Raw genomic sequence first — 18,808 nt, 5'->3', positions numbered from 1 at the left:
CGTCTAGCGATTGACACTCGGTCCTGCTCCAAGATCCGGTCTGGAGCGGAGGAGGGCGCGGGAGCCTGCTGCGTTGTCACTGGGACACCAGCCCGGGTTCAGCCAAGCGCTCTCCTATCGGGCAGCTTCTGCTGCAAGGGGTGAATGGGGTTGCCAACTCCCTTCTCCCTCACAGGCCTTCGACACAGTGGCGGGCACCTAACCGAGGAGAGAGACGGGCACCCGGGTAAGGGCACAGCCCGCTGGCGCAGGCGGGCACCTATCACCTCCTGCAGGCTGTGGCCAACTTCTGTATCCGCGCCGGTGTCCCACGCTTCCCGGGAAACCCTGCCTGCAGGTCTCCTTGTGGGCAGTTGGTCATAGAGAGGCTGCTGGGGCCGGCATAGTGGCTTCCTGGGCACCAACTGTGAGGGCGCAGGTTGTCACGCTACAGTGGTGGGATGAAGAGCGCCAGGGCTGGGTCCGGCGTGCATGGGAGTGTGCGCGTTCCGGTCCCCACGGACACATCTGGGCGTGGGCTTTGTTCAGATGTGCTCACACCTGCTCGGATCGCTGAGTTCATGAGGTGATGCGGGTTTCCCTCCACTATCACTGCCCTGGAGAGGACTCAGGGAATGGTTGGGTAGGGTGGGGACCGGGGAGACACTGAGCGCAGCGGATTGGGCGCACTTGCGGAGGGCTTTGTTGGCCTACAGGTGTGGGTCGGGGGAGTCCTAGCACCCCACCCAGCCTCTGAGGACTGGGACTTGTCCGGACTGACCCCCTGGCTTGGGACTGACTGAAAAGACCCTCTTCCCTACTCGGGCTCCCAGAGGTGGGAATCTGGCAACCGCTTCGTCCGGGGATGCTGTGTTGATGAACCAGGAGTGATTATCCGCGCTGGAGCATCCATTTATCTAGCTGAGAGCGCCATCTGTGCCGGGCGCCGCCCCGGAGCCCCCTCCACGCCGTGCGGGTGGGCGCCGCAGCATCCTCAGGCAGTTTGTCGGCTCAGCTACGCGAGGCCGGCATCTACCGGAGCGCTGGGGAGGGATCGAGATGTCGCCAAAGGGTGAGCCAGGGAGCCGTCCTCTCTCTAAGAGAGGTGTTGGACCAGTAGCAAGCGCCGCTGGAGAGTTTCGGGGCCCAGTGGGCCGGCTAGCAGTCAATTTCCCTTTGGTAGCCGGCTCTTGCGGGCGGCTGCGTCTCCTACGCCCTCACGCTGACCGTCGCCCCCTGCACAGCGGCGGGCACCGAGTGAGGTCGCCAAGCGGTGGCGTCTCTTGCCTACCCTGTTTCTTTCCTGGCTTTTTGTACCAGTAGCTCCAGCACTGAGCTGTAGCCAGGCACAGAGATGTCCTGAGAGTGAAGCGTTCTTTTCATTTCCCTGCCCCGTAAGTTTAATGCTTAGAAGTGCGGATCCAAGGGGCTGGGCCCTTCCTCATGGAAGGCTCCTGCAGGACCTGAGCGAACCGAGAATAATGGGGCAAGAGGCATTGATTCCGCACTAGGAGTTACCCCCTGGGATTGTCCTGAGAAGGAACAGAGTAGCTACTAAACACAAACCGACAGGTCTGGACTGCTACTGAAATATTGTGATAATAGCTCGGAAGTGAATGAGACCTTCCAAAAGTGCTGCAATGGATTTATATAATTGAATACATTCTACTTAACTCTTATGAAGTCAACGTGTTTTTTTTTTGTTTGTTTTTTTTTGAGAGCTTCAGGTGTGCTGGGTGCTGTGCATGTTACACATATCATCATCTCATTTAATCACCCACAACAACCGCGTTTAAAGATTAGGAGACAGAGATTTGGATTGGTCAAGTAACTTTCCCAAGGCTAATGTTAACTTTTTGCCCCAGTGCTTTACCATCCAAGACTGAAAATGTGGCCTTTGGGGGGCTTATTATTAAATTAGGTGAAGCCTAAATCCAATGGTAATAAAAGTACATTACAAGCCCATTTGATTCTAACCTTTCCACCATGGTAGGCAATATTGTAATTCAGAGGACCATGAATAATCTTTTATTACTCTGTATTGCCCTTAAGTCCATTACATGTTATTTTATTCCTATTTGCTTTTACATACGTGAGTGTTAACCCACAATCCAATCCATCACAGTCATTAAAGTGTTCTTAAATCAGAGATGTTCCTGGCACATCACATTTTTTTTTTTAAAGAGTTGTTCTTGGCACATCACAATTTTAAAAAAAATATTTTTTTAGTTTTAAGTGGACACAATATCTTTATTTTATTTTTATGTGGTGTTGAGGATGGAACCCAGTGCCTCACACATGCCAGGCAAGCACGCTACCACTTGAGCCACGCATCCCCAGCCACAATTTTTAAGAAAAAAAAATTTTTTTAAAGACAAACCTTTCTGTTTGCAAATGTTTCTTTTTCAGGGCTCACATCCAGAATGTCCTTTGAAGACTGTTTTGACTGCAGAAGAGTTGGTCTTCAAATTGGAAGTTGAATTTGAATAGGACTGCAGTACAGAAACCTAGACAAGCATTTTATACCCTAAATATATGACAGTGTTTGGCACATTTGTAAAGATGTTTCATGTTAACTAGTAGAAAAGAAGAATGTGAATGAAAGTGAAATCAGCTATAGTTTTTAGAATTATTATAATTAACCAATCAATTGGAAAAAGTGAATTCATTTTGTATTCATAATCTTTCTGATTCATGATCATCTTTCAACCTTCTTTCTGCTTTATGACAGGAAAGTTACTAAACATTTCACATTCCTGGAATTATAGAGCTATAATTAAACTCATGCAAAATTTCACCTAACCCTTTCAAAAGGAGTGCAGTGGGATGGAGAGAAGTTGCCTAGCCTTGTAATGCAGGTAGTGATGTGGTACTTGGATTGAATGCCTGTACCCTTATATAACATCATTGTTGCTGCAGCAGTGACAGTAAGTGAAAAGCAAGTCATCTTTGGAAATGCTACCTCCTGTGGCTGGAGTGAGCACTTCAGAAGTGTATGTGAAAGGAAGTTGAGGATGTGTACACCTGGGCTGTAAAAAATTTCCTTAAGAATCACTTCAAATAATGCTTTTGTGAAGATATAGTTTTTTTTTTTTTAAATTTTCTTATGTGGGTATTATGTTGTGTATATGCAAAGGAACTATTTAATAGAACTCCACAAGAATCTTTTGTTTAGAGAGATTCATTCATTCATAAATATTTACTGAGTGTATGGCTTCCTATACTAAGTACTGGAAAGACACTGATGAGTAAAACTGAATTTCTATCCTTAGAGGGTTAATTCAAGTTTTGGTCACATATTCATCTGTGGTCACATATTCCTCCCCCACACCAATTTTTTTTTTCCCCAAGTCACCAATGTACAGCTTGGAGAACAGAATACACTGATGTAACCAGCACTCAAATCATGAAACAGAATGTATCTGAGAAAACCTCCCTAAGGCCCCCAACAGCCATGACTCTCTTCAAGGGTAGCCATTGAGATGCCCAGGCTGATTCTGACCATCTCTTAAGAAGGTCCTGATTTTCAGCCTACATCAGCAGCCTATGGAGTCTCATCCCCATTTCCAAACAACAGTTTCCATCTGAGAAGCATAGCAGCCAGGAGCAAATGTAACTGGGATATAGAGCTTCTAATGAGTTCATCTTCTCTTGGAATTTTTTCATGTTTAGATTCAACTGCCGAGATGATTAATGAAGAGGAAGTGATTTGAAAATGATTGGAAATTACTAAATACAGTTAGGTACTCTGATTTTAAATTGCATGCCTTCCCGCTTGAAGGAGCCTGTACCTTCCTGGCAGGTGAAGACAGAAGAGAGGCCTGGATACTAAGGACAAGAGTTCAGTGGCTTACTTAACCCTTTGCTCAGGCAAATGAAAACCTCCTTTGTTTAAAAAAGTATCAGAGGCTAGGGCTGAGGATGTAGCTCAGTGATAATGAGCTTGCCTAGCATATGTGAGGCCTTGGATTTGATTCCTAGCCCTGTAAAACAAGGGTTGGGGGGAAGGAGCATCAGATCAGAGACAGAGCTTCCTACTCTTCTCAGCTTTACTGAGGTATAATGAACAAATAAAAATTGCACATATAGGGCTGGGGTTGTGGCTCAGCGGTAGACCGCTTGCCTCGAATGGGTGAGACCTTGGGTTTGATCCTCAGCACCACATAAAAATAAATAAGTAAAATAAGAGTATTGTGTCTAACTACAACTAAAAAGTAGATATTTAAAAATTGCACATATTTGTGTACAATTTGATGTTTTGATATAGGTATACATTGTAAAGTGATTACCATAATCAAATTAGTTAGCATATCCATCATTTCACATATTACCTTTTTTTTTGTAGTGAGAACATTTAAGATCTACCATCTTAGCAAATTTCAAGAATGCAATATAGTATTAACCATAGTTACCCAGATATACATTAGACCTGCCAAATTTACCCCTCCTTCTTGAAATTTTGGACCCTTTGACCAACATCTTTCTGTTCCACTATCACCCCATTCCCATCTTCAACCCCTGAAATAGCACCATTCCACTCCCTGCTTCTATGAGTTTAACTAAAGTTTCCATGGTTGACAAAATCTACCAAAATCAACTGATAATTGTTGATTTTCCTTCTCAAAATGGGAAGGGGAAGACTGCATGGGAGAGGAAAATATAAATGGCCCTGCCTTTGGATTTAGCAGCTATAAATTATTTATCATATTACCTTTTAAAAAAGGGACATATGGAGATATTTATGGCTGAGTTACTTTTTTTGTGGTAAAACATAAAATTTACAAATATAAGCATTTAAAGTATCTTGTTCAGTGGCGTTAAGGGCATCCATATTATGTGCAACTCTCACCGCTATCCATCCCCCCAAATTGAAACTTTGGGCTCATTAAGTAATTCCTGTCCTCTCTCCCCACTGGCAACCCCTATTTCTGTCTCTGACTTTGACTACCCCAAGTCACAACATGAGCTTTTAGGGGACACCCACTATCTAAACCATGACATCTTATTTACATATTCCATTCTATGTATATGTCACATTTTGTTTATCCATTTATCTGTCGATGGATACCTGGTTTACATCCACATTTTGGCTATTTGTATGATGTTTCCATGAACATGGTTGTATAAATATCTGTTAGAGTCACAGCTTTCAATTGTTTGGATACAATTGAAAGAGATGCTGGATCATATGGCAATTCTATCTTAACTTTTCTGAGGAACTGCCTTACTGTTTTCTGTAGTGACTATCATTTTATATTTCCACTAGCTACATACAACAGTTCCAATTTCTCCATATCTTCACCAGCATTTATTACTTTTTGTTTTCTTAGTAATAGTCATACAAATGGGTAGGAAGTGCTGTCTCTATTGCTTTTTAAAGCTACAAATTAATATACCACATATATGGATAACTTATTTGCAAGATTTTCTGACTTTTTGGCTTAACTATTATTAATAATAAGAAGATGTACAGGTTCCAACATGTGTCGATTACCCCATGCCTTGTATGGATATTGTGGGTCATGTGTGTCATAATCCAGGATTAGATGGCACTGGTGACATACATTTATTATTATTATTATTATTATTATTATTATTACTATTACCAAGGATTGAACCTAGGGGCAGTTAAACACTGAGCCACATCCCCAGTCCTTTGTATTTTATTTAGAGACAGGGTCCCAAGTTGCTTAGAACCTCACTAAGTTGCTGAGGCTGGCTTTGAACTCATGATCCTCCTGCCTCAGTCTCCTGAGCCGCTGGGATTATAGGCCCTCCTGGTGACATACATTCTTGTTGGTTTTTTAAAGATGTTGAATTAGAGCATATACATATCTGTAGTAAACTTGTGCCAAATGAGTTTGCTATGAGAATAGATTAAATTAGTATGCTTTTTGCCCCAAAATGACATTATTATTTTAACTCAGATTGAGAGCAAATTTACCTCAGGACTAACCATAGACAGGAATGTCTTCATGCTGAATATTTAGAGATGTGCTAGAATTGTAAATTACAGCTCTGCATTGGGCATTTCTCCCCACCACTGAATCTTCAAAGATGACAGCATAAACCCTCACCACCCAATTATAATTGCTTAGCTGAGCTAATAAAAAAGATGTGGTGTCAACTTAATTGACCTATTTTACTGGCCTACAAGATCGGAATTTCAAATTAGAAAAAAAAAAATTTAACAGTCTGATGCAGGACTTCATTCAAGTGATTAAAAAGCTACTGAATATAAGAAATGCCACTAGTAAGGGAACAAAATTATAACTACTAATGCTCCTCCATGGAACATCCTGTCCAAATGGCTTATTCAGTTTAAAAACAGGAATGACAGATCTTATTTTGTGTTATGTATTCCTTGATTTTCTTCTACCTTACTCTGCACTAAAATATTGTTTCATTCACATGGGAATAAAAATGTCAGTTATAATTCGACAAAAATGATCCTTTAAAAATTTTTATTATTAAATGATAGGAAGGACTAGAAATAGCATTTTTAACATTATATATATTTAAATATATGTATTTAATGGTGTGCATGGTGTGTTGGCTCCAAATCCACTATAACGAGAAAAAATTATTCCCAGGGCAATCTGAGGGAATCCTGTAGGAGGTCTTCCACTGGGTAATATGCAATGAATTTAATTTATCTTTCTCAAGTGGGCTGAGAGCATTCAAAAAATTCAGTATATGTATTCATCATGTGGTGATCTTTTTTCCAAATTTCAACTTTAAAGCTAATTCCATGACTCTTTTAGATGCTCTTGGCATTTGAATGGTATGATTTGCAGCATGCATTTTTGACAAACATTACAAACTCGTATTAAATGCCATGAACAGCTTCTCTCTCAAGGGCAATGATAAGGGAGAGGAAAAGTACTAATCTTCCACTAATTATGCCTTAAGGTAAGAGTGGACTGTGAAAGAGTTTCACCCTGGAGCTTTTTGGTTCTTTGAGGGAGGATGGCTTGCGAGCTAGCATGCTTCTGCCTTCCAAAGCCTGGTGCGCCTTTTCAGTCCCTCACCTCAATAGAGAGCTGAAAGGACAAAAGTGAACAAAGGAGGCCTGTTTTGCCTGCCCCACTTGCTGGGCTGTTGTCTTGGCCCTTTTCAGTGAAGGAGGGAGGGGGAGCTGGGTCAAAGTTGAAGAACACTGAAAAGGAATTCAAGCTTCATGTCGAAATTTGAATTATAGCTTCAGTTTGAGTGCCGTGTAGATTAGTTTGAATTGAAATTTCTGAATCTGTGCAAGCTTAAGTGACAGATGGTGCTGGAATAGCATACATAGTTCTGGATGGTGTACCCGAAATGTTGAGTGCCTAAGCGAGGCACTCGGTAAACATCTAGTTAACTGACAAAAGTTTGAAAACTGTAGGAAGTGCAGTTTGATGCTGTATGCTGCATTAAGACATTGGATTGTGTGAATTAAGGGAGGCCCCTGTTTCTGGCATTCACTCAGGTGCACTTGTCCCCCCTAATTGCATTGCAAATATTCTTCTGTTTTGCAGCTTTCCTCTCTACTATCTGGTTGAATAAATATAGACATGTCCAACCAGCTTCCTTTGTAAAATTGCATTAGAGTATTTTGCTGTTGTCTGCAGAGTGTTTTGATATACGAGATGAGGCTGTTTTATATGTTGACTATCCAGTGTTTTCTCCCTTACATGAGTATATTTAAGAAGAGTGATTTTTGGCTTTCTGTTCCCGTGGGGGTCCATCACTCTCATGTTTGCTAATGAAGTTTCTAAAATGACACTTAGTTCTGTTTCAATTTTGTATAACTTAGTTCTGTTTCAATTCTCTTACATTTAAGTAAGAGAAGTTAGCTGCAGATAGAACTAGAATGTTAAAACAGCTACTAGGAAGTAGAGGTTATTAGAATGTAAGTGAAAACAAAAAACAGTTTGGGATAATTTGAAACTCTTCCTAGTATCCCATAAAACTACTGTTGGAAATTGAAAAACTGTAGCATTTTAAAACTGAAAAATTGCCAAATTTTACTTTGACATCTTCAGCCATTTAAATAACTTGATGATAGTCTTTTGTTCTGATGTTTGTAGCATGATGGATAAAATTCATTACACATTTTTCATATATGTATATATGTATACTTAATATATTTAGATATATATGTGTATATATGTATACTTAATAGGTTACTTTTAGGAAAATAATACTGACATATAAATAATGAGAGTAAAATAGTAAAGTGAAAATTCAGAGATAATTAACATGTAATATAAACAAAAAACAATTTACTTCAGAATTGATTATATCAACTTGCTATATGTACTTTACTTAGTATATACTTTGTATATATCATGAATTTTAATTTTAACATGTAAGTAACTTTAAATTCATATATATATGTGTATATATATGTGTGTGTGTGTGTATACACACACGCACACACATATATTTCTAGCAACATTTACTATGTTGCAAAATTATAGTGAAAGGTGAGATATATCAAGGGTTGATTGCTGTCCTAGACCTATGAGAAGATTCATTAAACAGCAGACAGTAAGGGAGTTTATGATCAGATTCATTTTCTGGGTCTGGAAAGAGAAGTTTGGAGATAGAGAGCGTAAGGGTTTGATGGAGGGAAGACTCAGGTGAGTAATGAGATCTTTCACATCCTGGAGAAGTGTCCTTCAGCAGAGGGAGTGGGAGAAAATTTAAATAATGAGAAGAGTGAAGAACAGAGCACTGTAAGGGTAACAACTTAAAATCTGAAAGAGAAAAGGAGGGGAATAAAATTTTTTATTGCAATTTCCTGGATAATAGAGAATAGTATTCATTTCACAGCATTCAATTCTAAATATTTTAGAGGTTTTTTTTTTTTTTGGTGGGACTTTAGGTCATTGAAGAAGCTCAACATCGTAAGATAAAAATAACTCATAAATTACCCTGTGAAATGAAATATGAGGGTACATTTACATTTAAAATAAATGTATTCAGAAGAATTTCCTTAGAAGTCAAAGCTAAAATCGCATTACATTCTTATCCAGATCAGCTCTTCTTTCCAGTGATTTTGTTCTTTTATATATAGGTGGGCCCAGCTTAAGAAAGTAATGTGAAAATGTGAACTTGGTAAACCCATTTTGAGTGATTATTCATATCAAAGAAGATTCTTTACTGTGCTCAAGGATTATATGACATGTGAGCTTTTAAAATATATCAAGGTTCAAGTCAGGAACAACTTTTAAGGAATATGTAAGTTGACAGTTTATTCAGCCTACTGAAAGAATGTAGTGCAATAGAACCAAGTGAAGCCAGCAAATAAAGCTAAGTTAAAATCAGTGAAGAGGTAGACAGGTGATAATTGAAGAAGCACCACAATTGCATGAAAATGTTGGATATTTGCTCAGGATAATTTTGAGGGGCCAAGTCCCACATGATAAAGGAAAAAAGATAACTAAGTTTGGGGGTGTTTGGGGGCCTTGCTCATGGTAGAATTCTGTCAGCTTTCCACAGGTCTCTGACTATGGAAACCCATTCTTTTCTCTGTTCCCTTAGGAAGCTGAGCTACCTTTCTCATTGTGCATTGTGCATGGTTCATATGTAAGAGCCTCATATTTGATGAATGAGTGAGTGCAAGAATCAATGACTGAATACATGAATATTGAAAACTGTAAAAATATCAAGTGGGTCTTCTGTTGGAGAATACGGGGGAGATTTTGTCCTCAGTTCTGGTTTGAAGACATTGATGAAGTCTAGATAAAGGGAAATCAAACATTCATAGTTTCATGCCTGGACTTTGTAGACTGCATTTTGCTACTTGGTTCTATATTAAGTAATTGAGTGGGCAAGTGAAATCATTCAATCCAGAAGTATATCATTTCTAAATTGCCATAATACAGTCCTAAATGATATCTTTGTGATCCCAAAGGGTTCCACTATAATTTTCTGCCTTTGCTCATGGCAGATGATTCCAGATTTGTACAAGTCTTTGCCTTTCCCGCCTCTGGAGCTGGTGCTTGTCATTTCCCTCTGGACGTGTCTGGGTGGCTGCACACTGATGAGTTAAACACTTCCTGAGATTGCTTTCTGCCATCCGAGTTTGAAGAAATCAGAAGTGAGGCACACACAACAGGAATGAAAAGTGAGAAGGCTGGCCTGGGAAGCAGATCAGAAACACTTGTGCTGCAGCTTTAAAAACAAAATTTCTTCCCTGTTTGGTTGATCATTAAATACTACTTATCTACTGTTTTCTTTATATTCCAAATTGAGTCGAATTACTGAATGAACTTTCCCAACTAGTTAGTAGGTTGTAGGGGTTGGATTAAAGGCAATGTGGCCACATTTGAGAGAAACCTAGTGTAAAAAGTTACATAAATTCTTTGATTAGTTAAATTTTGAGAAGTAGAGGTCTACTCTCCATTGATTAGGAAACCTCATTTTGCCACATGACTTCCCCAACCACCACTGGGGGTGAACTCAGGACTTGGGGCATGCTAGGAAAAAGCTCTGCCACTGAGCTATGTCTCCACCCCTACTGTATGGCTTTGGAAAAGTTTGGAGAAGTACCCAAGCACTTCTTTTTCTTTGCTAGAAGATGGAGACAAAACAGAAACTTCCTCATCATCTAGCTCTGCCTCACAAGGACATGTAACCATAATAAGCAATGATAAAAACAAAAGTGCTGGGAGAAAGATGACGTCAATCTATGTTGTTAGTAGGTAGAATGCACCATTTTTTTCCACCATGGCATCTGGCAGATTTGCTTCAGGGGTATGTAGGCATCACATATCTATAGCTATAATAGAATAAGGATGTAAAATTCAACAAATATCCTTTTTTCCAGTTGCATTCAATATCAGTGATAGGCTTTTGAAATCTAATTGTGTCTTACTTCAAGCCATAATCCCATTCATGTTTTTGATGAGGACAGTCGGTAATTTTTTGTCAGCCGTGACTAATGAGCAACCCTACAAACCAATAAAGCATGAAACAATTTTAATATATTAAATCCGTCAGCTTACCAAATGCATATGCTTAGAAATTTGATATAAAAAGAAATATATGGGCTGGGACTGAAGCTCAGTGGTAGAGCATTTGCCTCAAACGTGTGAGACATTGAGTTTGACCTCAGCACCACATAAAAATAGATAAAGATATTTTATCCATCTATAACTAAGACAATATTTTTTAAAAAAGAATATATATAAGAGGACAGGTTTGTTCATATCATTGCTTCTGGTACTTTGTTTGCATTCTGTTCCTTAGCACCTCAAAGAAGAGACTTAAAAACAGTGGTTGTCATCCTACCTGCAGGTAGACACAGAGCTTTAGAAATATGAATGTGTAGTGGGTTGACTTGTCCCATCAGATTTCATATTTTGAAGTCCTATCCCCTAGTACCTCAGAATATGACCTCATTTAATTAAATGAGGTATTTAGGGTTGGCCCTGATCCAATATGACTAGTACCCTTATTTAAAAAAGGGAATATAAAGACAGGCATAGTGAAAGAAAGCCATGTAAAAATGAAAGCAGAGATCTGCAAGCCAACGGAAGCCAAAGATTGCCAATAACCTCCAAAAGCTAGGAGAAAGACATGAAGCATATCCTCTCTCATGCCCTTAGGGGGAACCAGGCCTGCTCACACCTTGATCTTGAGCTTCTAGCTTCCAAAACTGTACAACAATAATTTACATTGTTTAAGCTCCTCAGTTTGAGGTACTAGTTTGTTAGCAGGCCTAGCAAACTAATACAGGATGCAATAAGTTCATTGGTTACAAACCTGTCCCTTACAAAGAAGAGTGAAAAATGCAGCTTCTTCACAGTTTTATGTTCCTTTATTTGTGCCAATGTCTATATCTTTATATATACATTTCCTGTACCAAAGGAGTAAATACCATATAAATCAGGTATTTAGGAAGCCTCCATACCATGAATTAAGGTATAGAAATGCTGAGATTTTAGGGGGAGAATATTATTTTATTAACAAATAGAAAAAGTTTGTACTATATAGTGGCTGCTTCTTTTTGGTCATTATCAAGTTGACTCCCTTTGGGCTGCCCCTATCAATTGTAGATTGTCATCATCTGGCTCTCTGAAGAAGCAGGAGCTTTTTATCAACTTGAATATTTGAATACATTGTAAACTCTAGAACCATTTCATCCACCCTCCATGAAGTCTGCCCACTTTCAGTGAATTCCTGCTCTTCATTTCTACAGGCAGCAGTCTTGCCTGTCTTAGTGGTAAGCTACTCCAGTGAAATGACCTTGCTGATTAAGATTGTGCGCAGGACATTTAGTAAGCAGCTACATCCAAAAAAGAGCCTAATTGTTTTAAATAATACCAATAAAATGATTTGCAGGAAGATTCTTGGGAAGAATGCTGCAGATATTACAACTGTGTGTGATTCAGTGATTCCATCTCAACACAAAACTATTTGCTAGTTTGATTGTTCTTCCTGGCAATATATTTTCCTTGATATGGACTTGAGTTTATTTATTCTGTGGGAAGGGACTAATGAGAATTCACCAGCATCCAGCAGGAAATAATTTGGAATCATGGCTGTTTTAACTTTGCATGTTCCTACAGCTTTCCTTTAACATGAGAGTTAGCGAAGTGCATTGATTGGATGAGATGCCCAGACCCTAGACAGGAACAGAGAGCACAGGCAATAGTTTGTATCTGAAAATTCCTGTCTCAGTGTAAACTCTTCAGATCTTTTAAATATTTGTTTTGAAAGACAACTTTGTGAGGATAGTTTGAAAGGTTTATGAGAACCATTGTAATGTTTGCCAATTGACCAATGTTTATTTGCAAATGTGCTAATATGGGGATAGCCGTGTCACTTCTATGATAAATTACCAGCTTTGGATTCATTATATTATTTGGAATTGTTAGTCTAGATTTTGTTAGTTTAAACTAACATTTTAAAATTTTAGGTTCTAGGCCACTCTTTATTTCTAATTCTAGACAACTATATTACATCTTGGAAACCCAGTTACAGCCTGGGGAAATGGAAACAGGCTCTGTTGTGGCTGCCTGCCTCTCTGCTGGTCGTCATCTAAGTGTAATTTCTGCCACCACTACCCCCAGTGTCCACTGCTCAGTGAGGAATGGGGCCAGTCATGCATTTGCATGTGTCATACACCTGTGACTAACAGATCCTCCATCAAGGAATGGCAGAGTATCAGTTACTTGAAATGGATGACTCGTGGCAGCTGCTGTCCGCGGCCCACCGGGCTCTCTGCCCTGCACTGACAGCTGCACATCACATTCTGTGATCACACCACCTCAGCCACCTCCAGGACCAGTACATCAAAAAAGAGGGGCCCGAGCATACTGATCCTGAGGTGTTATTTCATGCGCAGTCTGCTCCTGAAGTAAATAAAGAGGTCTCTCTGGACTATGGGAAATAAGATCACCATAATTTTTTACAACTCATCACTATTATTAAATAACAGCAATCCGAGACATTTACTAATTGCTTAACCATATGAAGAACCTTACATGAATTATCTCATTTAATCTTCATAAAAATGCTTTTATGTCACAGCTGGCAATTTTTTTTTCTGTAAAGGATCAGACACTAGATATTTTAGACTTTGTAGGCCATGCATAGACAATACATAAGAAAATGAGCAGAATTATGTTCTTATAAAACTTTCTTTACATAATTGGCACTGGGATTTGGCCCGTATAGTATGTTTGCCAACCTTTGCTCTGTGCTATTGTATTCATTTTATAGATGAGGAAACTGAGGCTTAGGGGGTCTAAGTAACTGGCTAAAATAACATAGCTGATCCCAGAGGCTCAGGGGGCTGAGACAGGAGGATTGTAACTTCAAAGCCGGCCTCAGCAACTTAGCAAAGCCCTGTCTTAAAATAAAAATAAAAAAAGGCTGGAGATGTGGCTCAGAGGTTAAGCAACCCTAGGTCCAATCTCTGGTACCCTCCACCCCCATAAATAAATAAATAAAATTAAATTAAATAATAAAGCTGTTAAGTTGCAGAGCTGGACTGTTATCCAAGGAATTTGACCTTTATCCCTTAGACTTAACTCCTATAAGCTGCTATGTTATACTACTGTGGTAAATGACAAGGGCATGTTGTAAATTATAGAGTATGACCCAAACTTGCAAGCAAAATTTCATGTGGGTGACAATGTCAGCCAGTGTCCTGAAGATGCTCTTTAGGTGAATATAGATCTCTAATCTAACCTCTAGCATATTCTATGGATGTGACTGCATCCTTGACTAATTGAATAAAGCTTTTAAGATTTTCAGTTCATCTGATATTATGACCATTGTAGTCAATAAGATTGCAGGAAGCAAATTACCCTAATTTAAAAAATATATATTGTATGACATTATATTATTACCTTTAAAAGTTTGCTTATTTGTCTGTGGTCCATGTGTTATAAAGCAAGATAATGTTTGCATATTCTAAAGGAAGCTTTTTATTTTCACAAAAACATATTATGTGTACATTTCTACTAGATTTAACATAAAATCCTGGAAAGAATTCCAGTCCCCTCTCCCCAGGATGGACAGCTCCTTTTGTGATTTGTTTCCATGGTAACAGTTAAGTCTGGACTTGAGAATAACAACCTACAAGATAACCATCCAGTTGACATTGTTGGGCATTCCCTTAGGGAATTTGTAGTGCTTCATGGTGTCAAGATAACACCTAAAGTAGAATTAACGAGGTTTGCTGCTTTACTTTTTTTTTTGCACAGTAAGATCTTTAGAGAGTGAAGATTCTCAGAGTGAACTAAAGTCAGGAAGTTTTTTACTTTTAGACAGCAGTTTAGCAGACACAAAACACCATGAGCAACCACACTTAAAAGATGTGTCCAGGATACTGTAAAGAGCTCCAGAACTCAGAGTTTTTGGTCAACCACACTTAAAAGATGTGTCCAGGATACTGTAAAGAGCTCCAGAACTCAGAGTTTTTGGTCTTTGGGTGAATGAAATTATACAGCAGGTGAAATGGGGGCTTTGTGCAACTAATCATTGTTGCTCAAATTTTGTTTGAGGGAAGCTCAGATTGGAGACACTCCCTTGTGGAGAAATCAGAGAATGAACACTCTTGTTTAAAGGTAACTCAACTCTTTGGAAAGTTGAAGTCTTTGAATGTAAGTGAGCCTCTATTCATCCTGACAGAGGAATAAAACCCAGCTAGTGAAAAAGTTGGCTGCTGGGCTCATGTGAAATAGTTACTGTGAATTAATTGGTAACAAATTATAAAAGGTATGTTAGTGAATACTGAAAACTTCTTCTGTGGAATCATTTTCTAGAGAAGAGAGTTGTAGGTTTGGATCATTTATTTATTTAGTTTTTAAAAGTAGTTCAAAATTTTTAAAAAAATGGAACGATAGTACTATGGACAACAACTTGGCATATTTTTTATGACTTTATTTATTTATCATGAAATTCACTCATGACAAGTGTATAATGAGAGGTTTTTAATAAATTTATAAATTTTGCACCTATGGTAAGCAGAATTCTAAGATGGTCCCTAAGATATTCATCCTTACTTTATGTGCCCTGTGTAAAACTCCTCCCTAGGTCATGGGCAGATTCTGAATACCATAGATGTCATTCCCATAACTAGGTTAAGTTATATAGCAAAGGTGAAGGAGTTTTGCAGGTATCATTAAAATTCCATGTCTTATGATTATGAGTTAATGGAAAGGGAGATTATCCTGGCTGAACCTGACTTAATCATATATGAACCCTTAAAAAAGAACTGCCATAAGAGGCACTCTCCTACTGGCTTTGAAGAAGCTCACAACTCCACTGGAATTGCTTATGAAGACACAAGGCCTTGGTTCTTCAACTGCAAAGAACTGAGTTCTTCCAGCAACCCAAGGAAGCTTAGAGGAAGACCCTGAGCTCCAGATGAGAAATCAGCCTGTCTGACACCTGGATTGTAGCCTTGTGGAACCCATCTTAGCTATGCTTGGGCTTCCAACCTGTGAGAAATTATAATATAATGAATGTGTGTTGTTTTAATCCTATAAATATGTTGCAATATATTATGTGGCAATAGCAAACTAATACAGAAACCATCACAATAGTTTTGAAAAATTTTATCATTCCCCTCCATAAAATTTCCTTGAGACCATTTGGCTGTTACCTCAAGGCTACCGGTATTCTGTTATCTTTTCTTACAGATTTACCTTTTCTGGACGTTTCATATTAATGGACTCTTACAACATGGAATCTCTTGTGTCTACTTTATTTCAGTTAGCTTGTTTTAGAGGATGCTTCATGTTGTAGCATGTACCAGTGGTATTCTATTGTATGGAGACACTGTATTGTGTTTATATATTCATCAGTGGATTGACATTTGCATTGTTTCCAGTTTGGGACTTCTCTGACTGGGAATAATGCTGCTCTGAACAGGAGCATGCAAGTCTCTGTGTGTACTGTGTATACTACCCATTTCTCTTGGGTAGTTACTTAGTTGTGGGATTGTGGGCTATATGGTATACTTATGTTTAAACTGTTTAAGACAGGGCTGGGGTTGTGGCTCAGTGGTAGAGCACTCGCCTAGCACATGCGAGGTGCTGGGTTTGACCCTAAGCACCACATAAACAAATAAATAAAATTTAAAAAAAGGTCCAACTACAACTAAATAAATATGTTTATTTTATGTTTAAGACACTGTCACACTGTTTTCTAGAAGGGCTGCATCATTTTACTTTCCCACTAGGTATGAATGAGGGTTCCAGCTTCTTGACATCCTTGCCAAGCTCTGGTCTATTTTTATTAAGGTCATTCTGGTGGGAGTGTATATTTTTTTGTAGTTTTACTTGCATTTCCCTATTGGCTAATGATGTGGAGTATATTCTCAAATGTTTACAAACCATTCATAACTCTTCTTTGGTGAAATGTCTATTTAAATGTTTTGCCATTTTTTTTTCAATTGACTCATTTATTTTCTTATTGAGTTTGATTTTTAAAAAATATATTCTAGATACAGTCCTTTATCAGATGCATAAGTTGTGAACCTTTTGTCCCATTTTGTGGACTTTTAACTTTCTTTTTATTTATTTTATTTTTTACTCTACATTTTTTTTCTTTTCACTTTCTGATGGTATTTATTGGAGTATAAAAGTTTTTAATTTTGATGAAGTCCAGTGTAATTATTTTTTCTATTGTTGCTTGTGCTTTTGGTGTTTTATCTAAGAATCTATTTCTTTACCCACAGTCATAAAAATTTACTCCTATATTTTCTGCTAACAGATTTTGGTATCTATTTTAGGGTGATCTTGTTAATTTTGTGAAGAATTTGCTAAAATTTTGATACATATTTCTTTAAATCAGTAGATCAATTTTGGGGAAATTATATGTTATCAATATGAAATTCTCTAATCCATAAACATTGAATGTTTCTGTTTTAATTTTTCTTCAGTTTCTCTCTGCAGTGTTTCAAATTTTCATTGCCTATATTTTGCTCTTCTTTTGTTATTTTTTTTCCAAAATATTTTATTTTTTTGTGATGATATTGGGAATGGAATTATTTCCTTCACTTCATTTTTAACTGTATGTTAGTAATGTACAGAAATAAATGAACTGGTATATATTGATCTTATATCCTATCTGTTGCTAAACCTATTTACTTTTGTAGTTTTAAAAGGATTTCCTACATCATGTCATCTATGCATAAAGACAAAGTTTTGGTTCTTTCTTTCTGAGTTTGATGCCATTAATTTTTACATTCCTTAGTATACTAGCTAGAAAGTCCCATATAATTCAATAAAAGTAGCGAGAATGGATAGCCTTACTTTTTTCCTGGTCTTAGGAAGAAAGTATTAATTTTTTCACATTAAATATATAAACCATAGAGTTTTTAAATTTAAATATATATATATTTTTAAGTTGTTGATGGATCTTTATTTTATGTATTTGTATGTGGTGCTGAGAATCGAACCCAGTGCCTCACACATGCTAGGCAAGTGCACTACCACTGAGCCACAACCCCAGCCCCAAACCATAGAGTTTTATTTTTTTATTTTTATTTATTTTTTTGTTGGGTACAGTTTTCTTTAGATATTTTCCTGGTGACCCGAGGTACTTATTACAAAGACAAGTGGGTGTATATCTGTAATAGATTATAAAGATTTCAAACCAAAATGGCAGGTGAGAGTTTCACCTTCCAATATTTATAAAAGCACTTAAGACTTGTCTCCCTCTTTAATCTGTAATGACTAGTTGATAGAGACTGAGACTTATATTTATGTAATCTAACATTCCCAGATAATGAATGTACTAAAAGTTATTTCCCTGCTACATTACAAATTAGCACTTAATACCTTGGATAACTTAAGTATGTCAGGGCAGACCATTCTGATGTTGACAATAATTTTTTTTTATTGGTTGTTCAAACATTACAAAGCTCTTGACATATCATATTTCATGCATTAGATTCAAGTGGGTTATGAACTCCCATTTTTACCCCAAATACAGATTGCAGAATCACATCGGTTACACATTTTTACATAATGCCCTATTAGTAACTGTTGTATTCTGCTACCTTTCCTATCCTCTACTATCCCCCCTCCCCTCCCCTCCCATCTTCTCCCTCTACCCCATCTACTGTAATTCATTTCTCTCCTTGTTTATTTTCCCATTCCCCTCACAACCTCTTATATGTAATTTTGTATAACAATGAGGGTCTCCCTCGATTTCCATGCAATTTCCCTTTTCTCTCCCTTTCCCTCCCACCTCATGTTTCTGTTTAATGTTAATCTTTTCTTCCTGCTCTTCCTCCCTGCTCTGTTCTTAGTTGCTCTCATTATATCAAAGAAGACATTTGGTATTTGTTTTTTAGGGATTGGCTAGCTTCACTAAGCAT

General features: G+C 38.1%; 1 protein-coding gene across 43 annotated transcripts in view; it reads left to right on the top strand.

Moving 5' to 3' along the window:
• The window catches only part of Nrcam (neuronal cell adhesion molecule), a 270,775-nt gene that overhangs the window by 231 nt on the left and 251,736 nt on the right, over positions 1 to 18,808 (top strand). Inside the window, exon 1 of one of the 43 annotated variants that reach the window (XM_048799561.1) lies at positions 61 to 226. The exons of the other annotated variants lie outside the window; for them this stretch is intronic. The gene's annotated coding sequence lies outside the window, so the exon portion shown is untranslated. Of the gene's footprint in view, positions 1 to 60; positions 227 to 18,808 lie in introns of those variants that run through there. 43 annotated transcript variants of the gene reach the window in all.

Source organism: Marmota marmota, unplaced genomic scaffold (assembly GCF_001458135.2).
Source record: "Marmota marmota marmota unplaced genomic scaffold, marMar, whole genome shotgun sequence".
Classification (NCBI taxonomy): Eukaryota; Metazoa; Chordata; class Mammalia; order Rodentia; family Sciuridae; genus Marmota; species Marmota marmota.
Note: the sequence above shows the minus strand (reverse complement) of the source record. Positions and strands in the feature narration are given on the sequence as shown.